Genomic DNA, 14,342 nt, shown 5'->3' with positions numbered 1-14,342 from the left:
TGCCTCTGAGATCCATGCCATGGCTGTATTTTATCTCTCTTGTCACCGCCACCCCCTCCCACTGCGAGACGACACTGCCAGTGCCAGCTGTGTCCTTGGGAAAGGGATATTTATGCAGGGCGAGGAGGCGGCCCTGAGAACGTGAAGATCGCGCGCTGCTAATTGCGGGAAATGACTCCGGAAGGGCAGGCTCTCGCTAACTGTCAGGGCCAAGATGCCTGGTGAACTCGGCTCAGCAATCATTCACTTGCGGAGCCCCTGCTTCACGTCGGGCACCGGCTCGTTTCAGGCAGGCTGGTCACTCTGCTGTCCTCCTAGCCAGCAAGTCAGCGAACGTTAAAATGATCGGTCACACGTATAATTTTGCTCTCATTTCTTACGACTCTACTGCGCATTTTGCAGGAACGGGTACATTTCATCCCGCTGGATCCTTGGCCTCCGGCAGGCTGCAGCAACCCTCTTAAGCCTGGGCGGGGAGGTGGCTGAGGTGCCGGTGAGCGTGGGCGAAGGTGAAATCCCTCCCGGAAGAGGCCGTGTCCGAGGCCTGCCCCGCTCCGCCCGCCCAGTGGTTAGCACCGGGTCTGCTCCCCAGCGGGTGCTGAGCGTCTGTGCACAGAGCTGGAAACGCTGAAAGCACCAGCATGTCAGGAGAGGCTAACATGGCTAACTGCCCTGCAAGCACTCGGGCCGGGCCAGGGAGGAGCTGGCCCCAAGAGCTTGCGGTGAACCACTCGTTCCCCCGCTTCTGCCCCCTCCTCACAGTCTTCCTGGAAGGGGTAGGACACATGTACCAAAATGCTCCCAGCCATGGTCAGACACCCTGGAAAAGGACAGGAGAAGCCCTTTGAGGAAATACGGCATAAAATGATGCTTTGAAACAAAGCAGCTTGCCTCTTGCCAAATCCCGTCCCTGCCAGCCCTTGCCGGGAGAGGCTGTTGCGCGCCTGGAGTTAACCCCCGGTTCCCAGGCCCTGCCTCCGCCTCCTGTCTTTGGCCGGCACGCGTTCCCCGAGAAACGGCCCAGGCGCAGGGCAGACTTGGCATCTCGGGGGCTGCCTCCCGTGTTGCCAACCTGAGAAAAACAGAGCGAGCCTGCTCTGGGGACCCAGAGGACTGATCAGTTTGAAACGTTTGCTGTCCTGCAGGGCCTCACAAAGCCACACTGGAGCCAGAAGCAAAAGGAGAAATGCACACCCCTGCGTGCTCCCGGCAAAATATCCTCCTGTGTCTCAAACCCAGGGGGAAAGTTCATGAAAAGCTCCACCCTTCAGACACACGACTAAGTAGGAAGCCCGCGTTGCCTGATCTGTTTTGCACGCTGCTGTCGGCGCTCACAAGCCGTCGCCCCCGCTCCACGCAGTTGTGCAGGGGTCGGGAAAGAAACAGCAGGCCGCTTTTACTTAAAACTGTGATGTCTTGGGGCGCCTGCCTGGCTCGGTCAGTGGAGCAGGCGACTCTTGATCTCGGGTCGTGAGTTCCAGCCCTGCGCTGGACACAGAGATTACTTAAAAAATGGTGATGGTTCCTCGATCATAGATCTTTTGCATCCTTTTAATCTTTTAAAATATCACATGAAACTTTTACCTCCCTTGATTCCTGGGGTTTGGGGCACTTCCATACATTGGCACCCATTGAAGTACCTCACCTGCCTACCCCTGGGCCAGACCCGGGGCCCGGGGCACATTTAATACTCCTGCCAGAGAGGAGCTGGGGGGTTGACTGTGTGCCGGGCCCGGTCCAGGGGTACCACGGACCCTCTTGTTCAAACCTCACAGTAGCCCTGAAACAGGCACTCTGCAGGGGAAGACACCGAGGCTCAGGGGAAGCATCTTGTCTCAGGGAGTCTGCAGCCAGGTGTGGGCTCAGGACAGGGGGCCTTGTGTCTCTCCCTCCACCGCCACTTGACAGTCGTTTTAATCACGACCTGGGCCGCTGAGAACAATGTCAGACGCTAATAGATTCTGCCGTCTCATTTCTCAACCCAGTTTCCCTTAACTGATCTCTCCTGGCTATTGTTAATGTGCATTTTTCACCGAGTAATTTTCTCCGCCCGAACTTGTAACACATCCCAATGACAAACGTCCCGGTTCCGAATCCCCCGTCAGCTGCAATGTCACCCTCGCCTCCTCCCGACACCTTCCTCCGACAGCCCATCCAGTTTTATGATCGCTCTGTCCCAGTTATCACTACTGAACCTTTAAGAATCCAGACGTACTTCAAGTTTAATTGAATAAAATTCCTTGTATAATAAATTCCGCGTGAATGCTACATAAATCAGTGCCTGGACGGATTTGTGGCCCGTCCCTCCCTCCCTTCGCCCAGGCCCAGGAGTCTTCCGGGCAATACTGGACCCAGGCTGGCCCAGTCGTTCTATCAAGGACTTACCTTTGCAGTCCTGATGGGGGCGCAGTTTCCTTCTCTGGGAGTCCCCCGTGAAGACAGTGCTTGAGCCGGAGCAAAGGCAGGGGTGACAGGTCGGGGACGCCTGAGGCCTGAGGATGTCCCTCACGTTCCTCTCCCACTCCACAGAATCAGACACTTGTGAAGGAGGGACCGTGCACACTCTTCCTAGAGACACACGCACGTGTTCACCACGCACATACACCGTGGAAGTCCCGGGCAAGAATCCCCTAGAATGACCAGCATAGCCCCCCTTTTCAGGAGCCAACCGGAGTCTCAGGCTGCCTACTGCAAAGCCTCGCCTGGAGTCCGCAGAGCTCCAGCCTTGAAGCGCAAGAAGCAGCACTGGGCTGCCCGACGGCTTCTGATGCTTGAAACGCCGCGGAGGGCAGTGAGCGCAGCTTGGCATGGGCTCAAGACCAGCTCTGGAACTTTCTAGCTTCTTGCCTCTGGGCGGGCCACTCCATCCTTCTCAGCCTTGCTTCTTCGTCTGTGAAATGGGAAGGACAACAATGTCTGCCCCATAGGTAGGGGCCACCGGGAGAGCTTAATGAGGCAGCGTGTAAAAGGGCTCGGCACGCCCCGCAGCAAGCCAGCTGTTCTTACGGTTTGTCGTTATGGTTAGATTCGAATTCAGGCTCCAGCTGTGCCGCTTCCTGGTTGAGCCACCTTGAGTGAATTGCTCACTAACCTCGCTGAGCCTCAGTCTTCACCTTTTTGAAGTTTATTTATTTATTTTGAGAGACGGAGACAGAGATGGGGAGGGGCAGAGAGAGAGAATTCCAAGCAGGCGCCGTGCTGTCAGTACAGAGCCCGACACGGGGCTCGAACCCGCACGCCGGGAGATCACGACCTGAGCCAAAATCAAGAGTCAAACGCGTAACTGACTTCACCTTTTTTTTTTTTTTTCAACGTTTATTTATTTTTGGGACAGAGAGAGACAGAGCATGAACGGGGGAGGGGCAGAGAGAGAGGGAGACACAGAATCAGAAACAGGCTCCAGGCTCTGAGCCATCAGCCCAGAGCCCGACGCGGGGCTCGAACTCACGGACCGCGAGATCATGACCTGGGTGAAGTCGGACACTTAACCGACTGCGCCACCCAGGCGCCCCACCTTTTTTTTTTTTTAATGTTTATTTTTGAGAGAGAGAGAGGGCGTGCACAAGCGGGGGAGGGGCACAGAGCAAGGGGAACAGAGGGCCCGAAGCAGGCTTAGCGCTGGCAGCAGAGACTGATGCGGGGCTTGAACTCATGAACCACAAGATGGTGACCCGAGCCGAAGTCAGACACCTAACCGACTGAGCCACCCAGGCGGCGGCCCCTCAGTCTTCACCTTTTATGACTGGGGATGATTCAATTTCCGAGGGTTCGGGGAATAAGTCAACGGGCTCAGCACACAGCAGCGGCTATATCCAAAAAAAAAAAAAAAAAAAAAGTAGCTTACTGTTGAATTGCGTCTTCTCCTTTTCTAAGCACTTTCAAGTAGCTCAGGCCTGGGTGAAGCGCAGAACACCACCGAGCAGCGCCTCCGGGTGGTTTGGACTTGCTGAGGCTGGAGGGACACAGGTGTGCTCCAGGGGGTGCTAGTCCCAGTCAGACCAAGGGCCATGGCTCCAGGGACACCATGCCCGACTGAAAGGGAGAGGTACTCAGTCACAGAGCAATGAGAGCCGAAAGGGATCAGAGAGATCATTGCTCCCATTTCACAGATGAAGAAACTGAGGTCGAGACACGCGTAAGTATTAGTAGGTCAATATCAATAACGACCGCAAATTGAGTACTGATTGTGTCCAGGCCTCCTAAGCACTTTACAGGCAACCTTTCGTTTAATTCTTTCAACAGCCCCTGCACGTGGTACTGTTAACATTACCGTCATGTCCAAATTACAGGCGGAAAAACTGAGGCGTGGAGAGGAGAAAGGGCTTTCCCAAGGTCATATGGCTCCAGGAGGTGGAGCCGGGCTCTACATCGGGGCTCTACAGCCTCTCAGCACCATGGCTACCGTTCCCTCAATGCTCGACTGCATGGACGTGTCTCATTTCTCGGAACCCCGTGAGGCGTGTACACATTCTCCCCATTTCACAGGTCTAAGGAAACTGAGGCTCAGAGAGGTGAAGTCGCCTGCTCAGAGTCACACAGCACCTGCTGCGGCAATGATGATGGTTATAATGGTATCATCACAAACAGCTGACATTTACAGAGCTCTTCTCGAGCAACAGGAGGGCTGCTCTATTGAGCGATACCAGAGCAGCTTCCGTGTGCGCTTAGCACATGCCCCCCCCCCCACGCCACCCCCCACACAGGTACATATTTGTATCTTTGTTTCAGATGCAGACACAGAAACCTGGGCACAGGGAGACAGCACTTTGGCCAGTGTCACGCAGCAAGAAGAGGCCAAACTCGGATTTGAACTTGGGTCTGTCTACCTCCAGCACGTTCTTGAACCTCTCCACGGTGACTCATGCCACCCGAGGCCTCCCTGTGGGCAGCAGCAGAGCCAGGACAAGAACCCCAGTTTTCAGGGGCCACCTTGGGGCAGTGATTGACAGCTAAGTAGGGGAGGGGAGGAGAAGAGGGTATCATAAACCCTGGGGGAGGGGCCCCAACCACACCTGCTACAAGCTACCTCTCTGGGAAAGGGTGAGAAGCAGGCATCGGCCTGGGAGGCATAGAGGCAAAGATGGCCCGGAGAAGTGGTCGAATAAATGGTGGAAAGGCGTCCAGCTGACTCAGCACCTGGGGGTGGCTGGGTGACCTGTCCCCCACCAGATGCTCCCAAGGCACAGATCCTTCGGCCCTCATCGCCGGCCATCTGCAGCGCCCACATCCTTCCTCCAGCCAGCAGGTGCCTTTATTTACGATCACCTTGGAAGGGTCGAGCAGACATATGTTGCTAAGGGTCGTTTATTCTTGTTTATAAAATTTATGGCTTCACCTCGATTACACACTGTCAAAACGGGAAGGATTGGCCCCAAAGTCTCTTGCCGCATGACTGCCTCAGACGTGCGTACATCTGTTAACTCCGTAGGAGCTGTAGAGGGAAATAAGGTTGATGATAGCTCAAAAGCTCGCTGTCCCGTCACAAGGTGTGGGCAGCCCGCCTCGAGAAAAGGCATCTGGGCGCGTCCGTGGAGGAGAGAGGGGTGGTGTCTGTGAGTGGCCGGGCCAGGTGGCACCAGGACCCTGTCCCCTCCTGGCCACACACTCTCTGTCGGGCGCTTGGGGTTGCCCAGTGGGAGAGGAAGAACTTGTTTCTGAGGATCCTCAGGGGTCCGGCCGCAGGACCCAGCAGCTGGAGAGAGTTCCGAGCCTGTGGCTCTCCACCTGCAGACTTCAGCGGGGAGACAGAAGCGGACTCTCCACTGCTGGGGGAATTGGAGATAGGACGACCTTTCAGGAGGGCAATTTGGCAGTGCACATGAAAGTCCTAGAAACGTACGTCCTTATGGATTCTGCGTCCGAGAATTTCTCCAAAGGAAATAGATACGTTGGCGGAGCCATCGGGATTTTTCAGGGCAGTGCTGCCCATTACAGTGAAAAACTGGACACCGTGTCTAACAATAGGAAGCTAATTGGTAACAGGGAAAATAGTTAACAATAAGAGGCTATAGGAAACACAAAGCTGGGTGCGTGGGTGGTCCGTGAGTTCAAGTCCTGCATTGGGTGAGCACGAGACCCACTTTAGGTGAACACGAGCCCCAGGTGAGTCCTGCTTCTCTCTCTCTCTCTCTCTCTCTCTCTCTCTCTGCCCCTTGCTCACTTGCACCCTCTCTCTCAAAAAAAAAAAAAAAAAAAAGAAGGAAATACAAAACGACTGACATTGATTGTGTCTATATATTTATTACTGTGGAAAAGAGAAAACTTTTAAGTGAAAAAAAACAAGTTGTAAAATAGTATATATAGAACGACCTAATTCCTGGAAAAGAAATGCATGTGTGTGTATACACCACAGGAAAAAATGCAAGGATCTGTCCCATGTGTTAGTAATACTTACCTCTAAGGGGCACCTGGGTGGCTCAGTCGGTTGAGTGTCTGACTTCGGCTCAGGTCATGATCTCAAGGTTCGTGAGTTTGAGCCCTGCGTCGGGCTCTGTGCTGACAGCTCAGAGCCTGGAGCCTGCTTCAGATTCTGTGTCTCCCTCTCTCTCTGTTCCTCCCCTGCTCACACACACACACACACACACTCTCTCTCTCTCTCTCTCTCTCAAAAATAAACATTAAAAACAAAATACCTCTAAATCATGGGATTATGGGTGGTTTTAACTTTAATTGTTGTTTGTCTGGATTTTTTTTTTTTTTTTGAACAACGAGTTTGGGTTGGATTTGACAAAGGCTTACTTGTGTAATAAACATGACTGCCAAAGAGAAAAGAAACGGACAAATGCTTTCCATGCCTGTCATAAATCATCTACCTCTCTCGGGATGCTTGGAGCCAGGGTAGGCTTCCCTCCGGTAGCCAGAGCCATGGGGCCCCTCCGAACTCTAGAAGCCTGGAGAACATGCCCCTGGTCGTTCTGCTGGAGACAGCCGGCTGTCTGGAGTGCAGTTCCTGGGCAGCCTGAATGTGGAGGGTTGGCTTCGGTTCTAGGGCAACAGAGGAGGGAAGAAAAATGATCACGGCCCCACTGAGGATTGCCCCCGGAAGGTGATCACACCAGCTTTCCACAGGATGCCGAGGACGCTGGCATCCTTCTTTCTCCTCTGTCGGCTGCTGCATCTTTAACTTGCCTGGGGTTTGAGAGTAGACAAAGAACATCCGTATTTATCATCTTAGATGGATTTTCACCGTGGATTATCACCCTAACTTCATTTGGACAAACTGGCGCCCCGTCGGGTACAGCGATGAATCCAATGTGCCACAGTCAGCCAAGTGGCACAAACCAGCACTCCACCTGGGCCTTCGGTAGCAAAACCCAGCTTCGCTTCCCAATTACCTTTTCTGGAGACAGTGGAAGGGCTTATTCCAGGGGTGAGAAAGAGATGCCAATATGCCATTTGGTCGGGAGGGGCTGCCCGGAAGGCTGTGTTAAGGAGCCTGAGGGGCGCCTGGGGGGCTCAGTCGATTCAGTGTCTGACTTCTGCTCAGGTCATGATCTTGCAGTTGACAAATTCGAGCCCCGCGTCGGGCTCTGTGCTGACAGCTCAGCCTGGAGCCTGCTTCGGATTCTGTGTCTCCCTCTCTTTCTCTCTCTCTGCCCCTCCCCACTCATACTCTGTCTCTGTCTCAAAAATAAAACATTAAAAATTAAAAAAAACAAACAAAAAAGGAGCCTGAGGCTGGGCTGGGTCCAGATTTGGCAGCTGTTAGTAATCCGTTAGCATGACTTCCGACGGAGGTAGTGGAACAAAGATGTTATTTGACATTTCTGGATTCCTAGGCCAAGGCCCTCACAGATTTTAAAGAATGGGGACTTCAGAGGCAGGTATTGTGTCTGGGCTGCCCAAACATGGACCGACTGTCCCTCCAAGCTGGCCCTAAAAGTGGCTTTCTTGACCCCACAGTTCCCTAAGAGGATGAGCTGGCGGGACAGATTTCTCAGAGCTTTGAGGTGACAACATCAGGGTCACAGATCTCCGAGAACTGAATGCGTATAAATCTAATTGATGAGTCAGCCCTGATGAGCCCCTACCGTAATTCAGAATCTGTAATTACATTTCACATCAAAGCACGCAAAGATTAAAGCCAGTGAGAAATAGTGTGACAGCTCCCATCCCCAGCCCAGCCCCAACCTCTGCCACAATCTCCGTCCCCCCTCCTCCTGCCAGCGGGCAGGTGATCCAGGGCTAGGGGCTGTCCTTCTAGAAGCCACATTCCTTTAGCTGTTTCTTCTCTCAGTTAACTCCCTGTGGTGCTAGGCACCAGGTCTGTCCCCCCTCCTCCCGTTCCCCGCAGTGCTGCATTTAGACGGGACAAACGCTTTCTTCAGGGGGATGTTCTTGGGTTTCTGGTTTACAATGTCCTCCCACTGAAGACCGCTAGGAACACCCCTGTAGTTGAGCAATGTCACGCTGTCCTATTGCAACGACAGAGCACACACACCATTGGGAAACGCGGGGTGTTTTAGAAGGGGGATTTCTTCAGCTGGTGCCGGGTGCTTTGCAGGGTGGTTCGAGGACTCAGGGGGCAGTTCTGTAGTTAAGGTACCTTAAAAAATCCTAGCTAGAAGGGGTGCCTGGGTGGCTCAGTTGGTTGAGCATCCGACTTCGGCTCAGGTCATGATCTCGCAGTCTGTGAGTTTGAGCCCCGCATTGGGCTCTGTGCCGACAGCTTGGAGCCTGGAGCCTGCTTTGGATTCTGTCTCCCTCTCTCTCTGCTCCTCCCCTGCTTGTGCTCTATCTCTCTCTGTCTCCCAAAAATAAATAAATGTTAAAAAAAATTTTTTTTTTTAAATCTTAACTAGAAGGAGGAAGGAATGCAGGATGTTAAAGCTAATGGTGGGGCACCCAGCTGGCTCAGTCCGTTGGAGCACATGACTCTTGATCTCGGGGTTGTGAGTTCGAGCCCCATGCTGGGTGTACAGATTACCTTAAAAAGATAAATAAAATCATTAAGCTGTAATGCAATACATTGGAGGGTCAGCAGACATAGCCCCCAATGTCAAGGGCCTGGCTTGGTGAGCCACCTTGCACACGTGCATCCCCACACTCCCACACCCAGGATGCGATCAAGCACCTGGTGTGGGAAGTAAATTCAATGCTCATTATATGCCAGGCATGGGGCATGCCTGACCTCATTTGACTTCCTGGGGACCCTATGTGGGACGAATGATCATCTTCGCTTTGCAGGTGTGGAAAGATGAGGTGATTTGGCCCAGGTCCTGGGAAGGAAGTGGCTGGGACCAGATCCAAAGTCTAATTCCAGGATCCAAATCCTTGCCACTGCCCTGGGTGCCAGCGTAGGCTTTCGAAGTCCTGACAATAACAGGAAGCCCCCCGTGGATATTTGCTATGTTCGGGTCCCTCTTCTCTTGACACCCATGCCTCAAGTCCCTTTTGGGGAGTTACTTTTCCCCCTGGGATACAATCTCCATGGGGCTCTCTGTCCTGTTTTCAACACATCATAAGCGATCTTCTGGGTTTCCCATTAGTGTCTGTCTCTCTCAAAGTAGGCTGTATCCTAGGGCTTAGTTAGAACAGGGCTTGGCACATGGCAGGGGCCCGAGAACACTTACTGAATGAATAAATGGAAGAGTGACATCGGTGCCTTGCTGGGTCTTTTTGCTCTCCCTGAATTTTCCCTGAAGATTCTGGCATGATCGGAACAAAGATGGGTTCCTGGTCGGAGCGGAGTCGTTCCCGCCGAGTCCTGAAGACTCTGCTCGACTTCAGCCTCTCTTGAAGACCCTGAACTACCCTGGCCCTTGCTCTGGCTCAACTCTGCGTCTCCCGTCCTCAAAACCTGCCGATAAATCCCTTTTCTGTCTACACGAGGCCGAGCCGGTTTCTGTCACTTGCAGCTCGAGAACCCTAGGCGATAGAAACCCCTCGTGAGGGTGGCTGGAGGTGGGCGTCTCCAACTTCCCAGCTTCACAGCACAGACCTGCTGGGACAGGCCACCCGGCTGGTTCAACAGGGGCCACTGTTACAGGAAACCAAGAGGGAAGACCAAGGAACTCTGGCCATTGCTGTGGAAGCAGTAGCAAGTTCGCTGTCATTATTAAGATGGTTTGGGGGCTGAGAGCAAGGCCTCCATAGAGAAGACGCCACAACCCCAAATGGATCATGGTCCCAGATGCACTAAGGGGCCATTCTGGGCCTTCACCTTGTCCCCCCTGGGTCTCTGGCTCAACTGGTGAGGAGAGGGGTTCAGCTTGCAGGGATGGGAGCGATGAGCTAAGGAAGAGGTGCCGCAACGCCCACATCCTGTCTCCACCTGGGGAGCTTTGGGGGCGAGGCGGAGGCAGGGTAACTGCAGAGCAGGTACCCTTGCTCGGGTACGCTCCCAATCCAACTCAGCCTCTTACCTCCGTAGCCGGGGACAGTGCTGTTCTGCAGACAGCCACCTCTCCTGGTCTTGCCAGGACTCAGGAGACGAGAGCTCTGGGGTCCTCAGCAAGTCCTTACAGACCTGCAGGGCCTTCACTGCAAAGCAGGTGCAATTCTGTTTCCAGCAGTCCCCTCAAGGGTAGATGGGGCACCAGATGCAGAAGGCTCTGAATAAGGGACAGAGCAGCCCCTGTGGCTTCGCTCAGTCTTGATCCCATTGTCTGGAAGGCTCCCCCACCCCTCTTCTGCCTGCTCAGACCTTGGTAAGGGCTTGGGAGTGTGGCAAATGAGGGTTCGAATCTTGGCTCTGCCGCTGACCAATTCTAGGGCCTCGGACAAGGGGCCTGCCTTCTCCAAACCTCAGTTTTCCCAGCCGTGAAGCGGGCATCCTAACAGTGTGGCACTGGAGCGGATGATCACGGTATGTGCTCAGACATCTCTTCCTTGGATCGGTTACGCCTCTTCCCCAACCGGACCGTGAGGTCTGCAAGGCAGGGTGGTGTCCACATTCCTTGTGACTGTGCCCCCCGGCACCCGGCGCAGCCTATGTGCCTGTTTTTGGGTGAACGGAGGCAAGCCTGAACTTTCTGGCAGTCTGTCCAAGGGGGCTGCCTCCTGGCTGGGACGCCCGCCAACTGCTGGGTCCGTCTGGCATCATCGGTGATGGTGACAACGCCATCCGGGCAGACCCTCACTTGCCCCACACAGGGTGATGCTCCCCTCCCTGGGCAGAGACCCTGGGAGGGACACAAGCGGGCCGGGGAGTCAGTGGGGCCAGGCCCTGTGGGGAGAGGGTGGTGGAGCCCAGTGTGTGGTACCAGTGCCCAGAACAGGCGATATATTAAGAGGACAAAGCGTCATTTGTCACGTGCCACGCCCCCCCCCCCCCCGCCCACGCCCCCGTCTGTCTTTCCCTCAACCTCAGGCTCCCCTGTCTTCCCTGGGGGAGCCCTCTCCTGCAGCCCCCTGTCTCTGTTTGCACCCAGTGACTTTTTTTTTTTTTTTAACATTTACTTATTTTTGAGAGAGAGAGACAGAACGCGAGTGGGTCAGGGGCAGAGAGAGAGGGAGAAGCAGAAGCAGGCTCCGGGCTCCGACGTGTCAGCACGGAGCCCGACGCGGGGCTCGAACCCACGAGCCGCGAGATCATGACCTGAGCCGAAGTCGGACGCTCAACCGACACCACACCCAATGACTTCTAACCCTTCCCGGCTCCCCCGCCACCCATGGGATATCCAGCACAGACGGTTCCCTGTGGCAGCAAAGCCGACGCAGGTCGAAGGGGGCCCTTTGTAATTACATGGACCCGGGGCCGAATCCCACCTCTGGGGCTTTCTAGCCGCGTGGTCTCGTGCAAGGGGATGCGTCTCTTTGAACCTCATCTGCACCCGCAGAACGGACAGAGTGCCCAGGGTCCCTGGGAGGAGGAGGGACAAGAAATCGTGCAGAAGGCTGAGCGCCGGGCCGTGCTCAGGGTGAGGGCCCGGGGGACGGGAGCTCCTGCCAACACCACCTGTGGGAGGGCGTCCCCGCTCCTGCCCCGGGTGCGATGCGGTCCGCCTCCCGCGGCTCACCAGCTCACCTTTGGTCTGGCTGCTGCCTCGGTCCCGAATGCCTCCCTTCCTGTCTCCGGGGTGCAGACCCTCTTTCCGGGGGGGGGGGGGGGGGAATAAAGGACACTTCCCTGATGGCACCCTTTTCCCTAAAAACACCCGACCCCTCTTCCGACCCCGGAGCGTGACTTGTCCCATTACCACAGAGAGGCTTTGTAAGGTCCGACTCCCGTTTTGCGGACGAGAGCGAGGCCGGGAGAGGCGGGCAAAGCTCCCGCGGCCAGTGAGAAACGGGGCTGGGCTTGGCACCCGTGTCTGGAAGACCCCGCAGCCGTGAGCTGTCCGTGAGGTAAGTGGGAGGGTTACTGTCGGGGCGATTTTCCTGCTGAGGAAGAAAAGGTTCAGGAAGTTGGAAGCCTGCCCAGAGTCACTCGGCGGACCTGAACCAGCGTTTGATGCCAAGTTCAGGGTCTCCTTCCCCCACGTGTCTGAACGCCGGGCCCCGGCGCGTGGCGCACGCACTCCAACCTTTGCTCCTGAGTGTGGTCTGCGGTGCGGCACCAGGCAGTCAGGAACGAGGGCCCCCGGGCTCCCCAGAGCCGCTGAATCAGGCGGGTCCCCCTCGGTGACTCGTGGGCACACGGTGTCCGGAAAGCCTGGAGTCTGACTTACGCTTTCGGCTTCCTCTGCAGGCTTCTCCGGGGTCAGAGAAGCAGGTCACACCTGCGGGGCCTCTCCTGTGGTCGCCGAGCGTTCTCGCCTTCTGGCTCTCTTGGCGGAGGGTCTGTAAAATGACACAGACCCCGGTCTGCCCGAGTCTCTGAGTCTCCCCGCGGCTCAGGGGCCACCCAACTGCCGAGGGCCGGGAAAGCCACGAAGGGGATGCGGCTGCTGGGCCCATCTGGCAGAAGGCTCAGGACACAGCGAAGGCTCGGGCAAAGGAGCCAAAAACCGGAGGCTGAGGGTGAAGCCCGGCAGAAGCCCCTCGGCACGTCCCGCTGACACCTATGGATGCCTCCTCACACGGAGTGTGAAAGACAGAACTCCAGAGAGGGCATCAACTAGGTCTCTGGAATAAAATAACGAGGACAGTTACACCAGCGGTAAATCACCGTATCACTGTCCACAGAGGGCCCGGCACAGGCTGGGGCTTTTCGGGCCACACTACGTGCGGGCTGCTGCTAGGCCCATTCTATGGAAGAGGGAAGCGCAGCCCAGAGACGCCGAGGGTCTTGTCCCTGGCCTCAGGGCGAGTGGACAGCAGAGCCAGGATGCGAACCAGGTTCCAGAGGATCCAAATCCCTTGCTCTGTCCAGTGCACTCGCTCAGCTCGGACTCCGGAGTCAAGTCACGATCCAAGCACGTGCTTGCAACAAAGGTTAGTTCTCCTGACGATTACAGTGAGTGAGCGACTTCCTTGCGACTCCGAACACTGGAGAGACCCTTGGATCCTGTCTGGGCCTCCGTGAGTGCACCTGCCCCCCATTCCTGAAGAAGTTCCAGAGGGAGATTGCGGATGAGACTTCTCCATATGATTTCTCACTGCCCTGCTGTGTTGGTCGGTGGCAGCGGAAGCTCCCGGAAGTCGGGTCGGGGCCTAAGTGACAAGTCACGGGCAGTCCCCTTTCCTTCTAGTGCCAAGGTGGGCAAATGTAGGAATAGGACTAACATCTGAGTGCGGACTCGGTGCCAGGAACTGAGCGGGCTGCGGGCCTTGTGCTGCTTCATTTAAGCCCCACCCCCCCTGAAGGGGACAGGAGACTCTGAAGAGGCGCACACAGAGGCCAGCCTGGGATGGAGCAGGAAGTCAGGGTTGGCACGCGTCTCTGTGGTCCCGAGCCCGCGCTCTGCTTCTCGAAACGGTGCTCCAAACCAACCACTTTCCACAGTTCTGCAGCTGCTCTGATCAGCCTATAAGCTTTCCAGGAAATAAGTCTGGGGCCTCAGGGAGCCCTGGATCTACATGTTAACCAACCTCAGAGATAACCTGTCTGTTCGCGACCCTGTCACTTTTCGTAGTGTGACATCTGCTAAGTTAACGGGACAAAGATAGGCTCATGGCTCTGCTAGGTCAGAAACGCTGCGGAGACCAGCGTTCCATGTAAATATTCTCAGGCACTTGCAAGTTCTGACCGTGTTATTAAAATCGTCTTCATCTAAGGGCTCCTGGGTGGCTCAGTTGGTGGAGCGGCCGACTCTCGATTTTAGCTCAAGTTGTGGTCCTGGGGTCGTGGGATCGGGCCCCACGTCGGGCTCTTTGCTGAGTGTGGAGCCTGCGTGGGATTCTTTCTCTCCCTCTGCCCCTCTCTCCCGCTCCTACACTCTCAAAAAAAAAAAAGTCATGTTTTGGCACAGAATGAGGCTCTGGGTGTCTCACGCTGGACCCTACTGATGTTGTTTAGG

Source organism: Prionailurus bengalensis, chromosome D3 (genome assembly GCF_016509475.1).
Source record: "Prionailurus bengalensis isolate Pbe53 chromosome D3, Fcat_Pben_1.1_paternal_pri, whole genome shotgun sequence".
NCBI classification, from domain to species: Eukaryota; Metazoa; Chordata; class Mammalia; order Carnivora; family Felidae; genus Prionailurus; species Prionailurus bengalensis.
The sequence above is the reverse complement of the archived record's forward strand: the minus strand, read 5'-3'. Positions refer to the sequence as shown.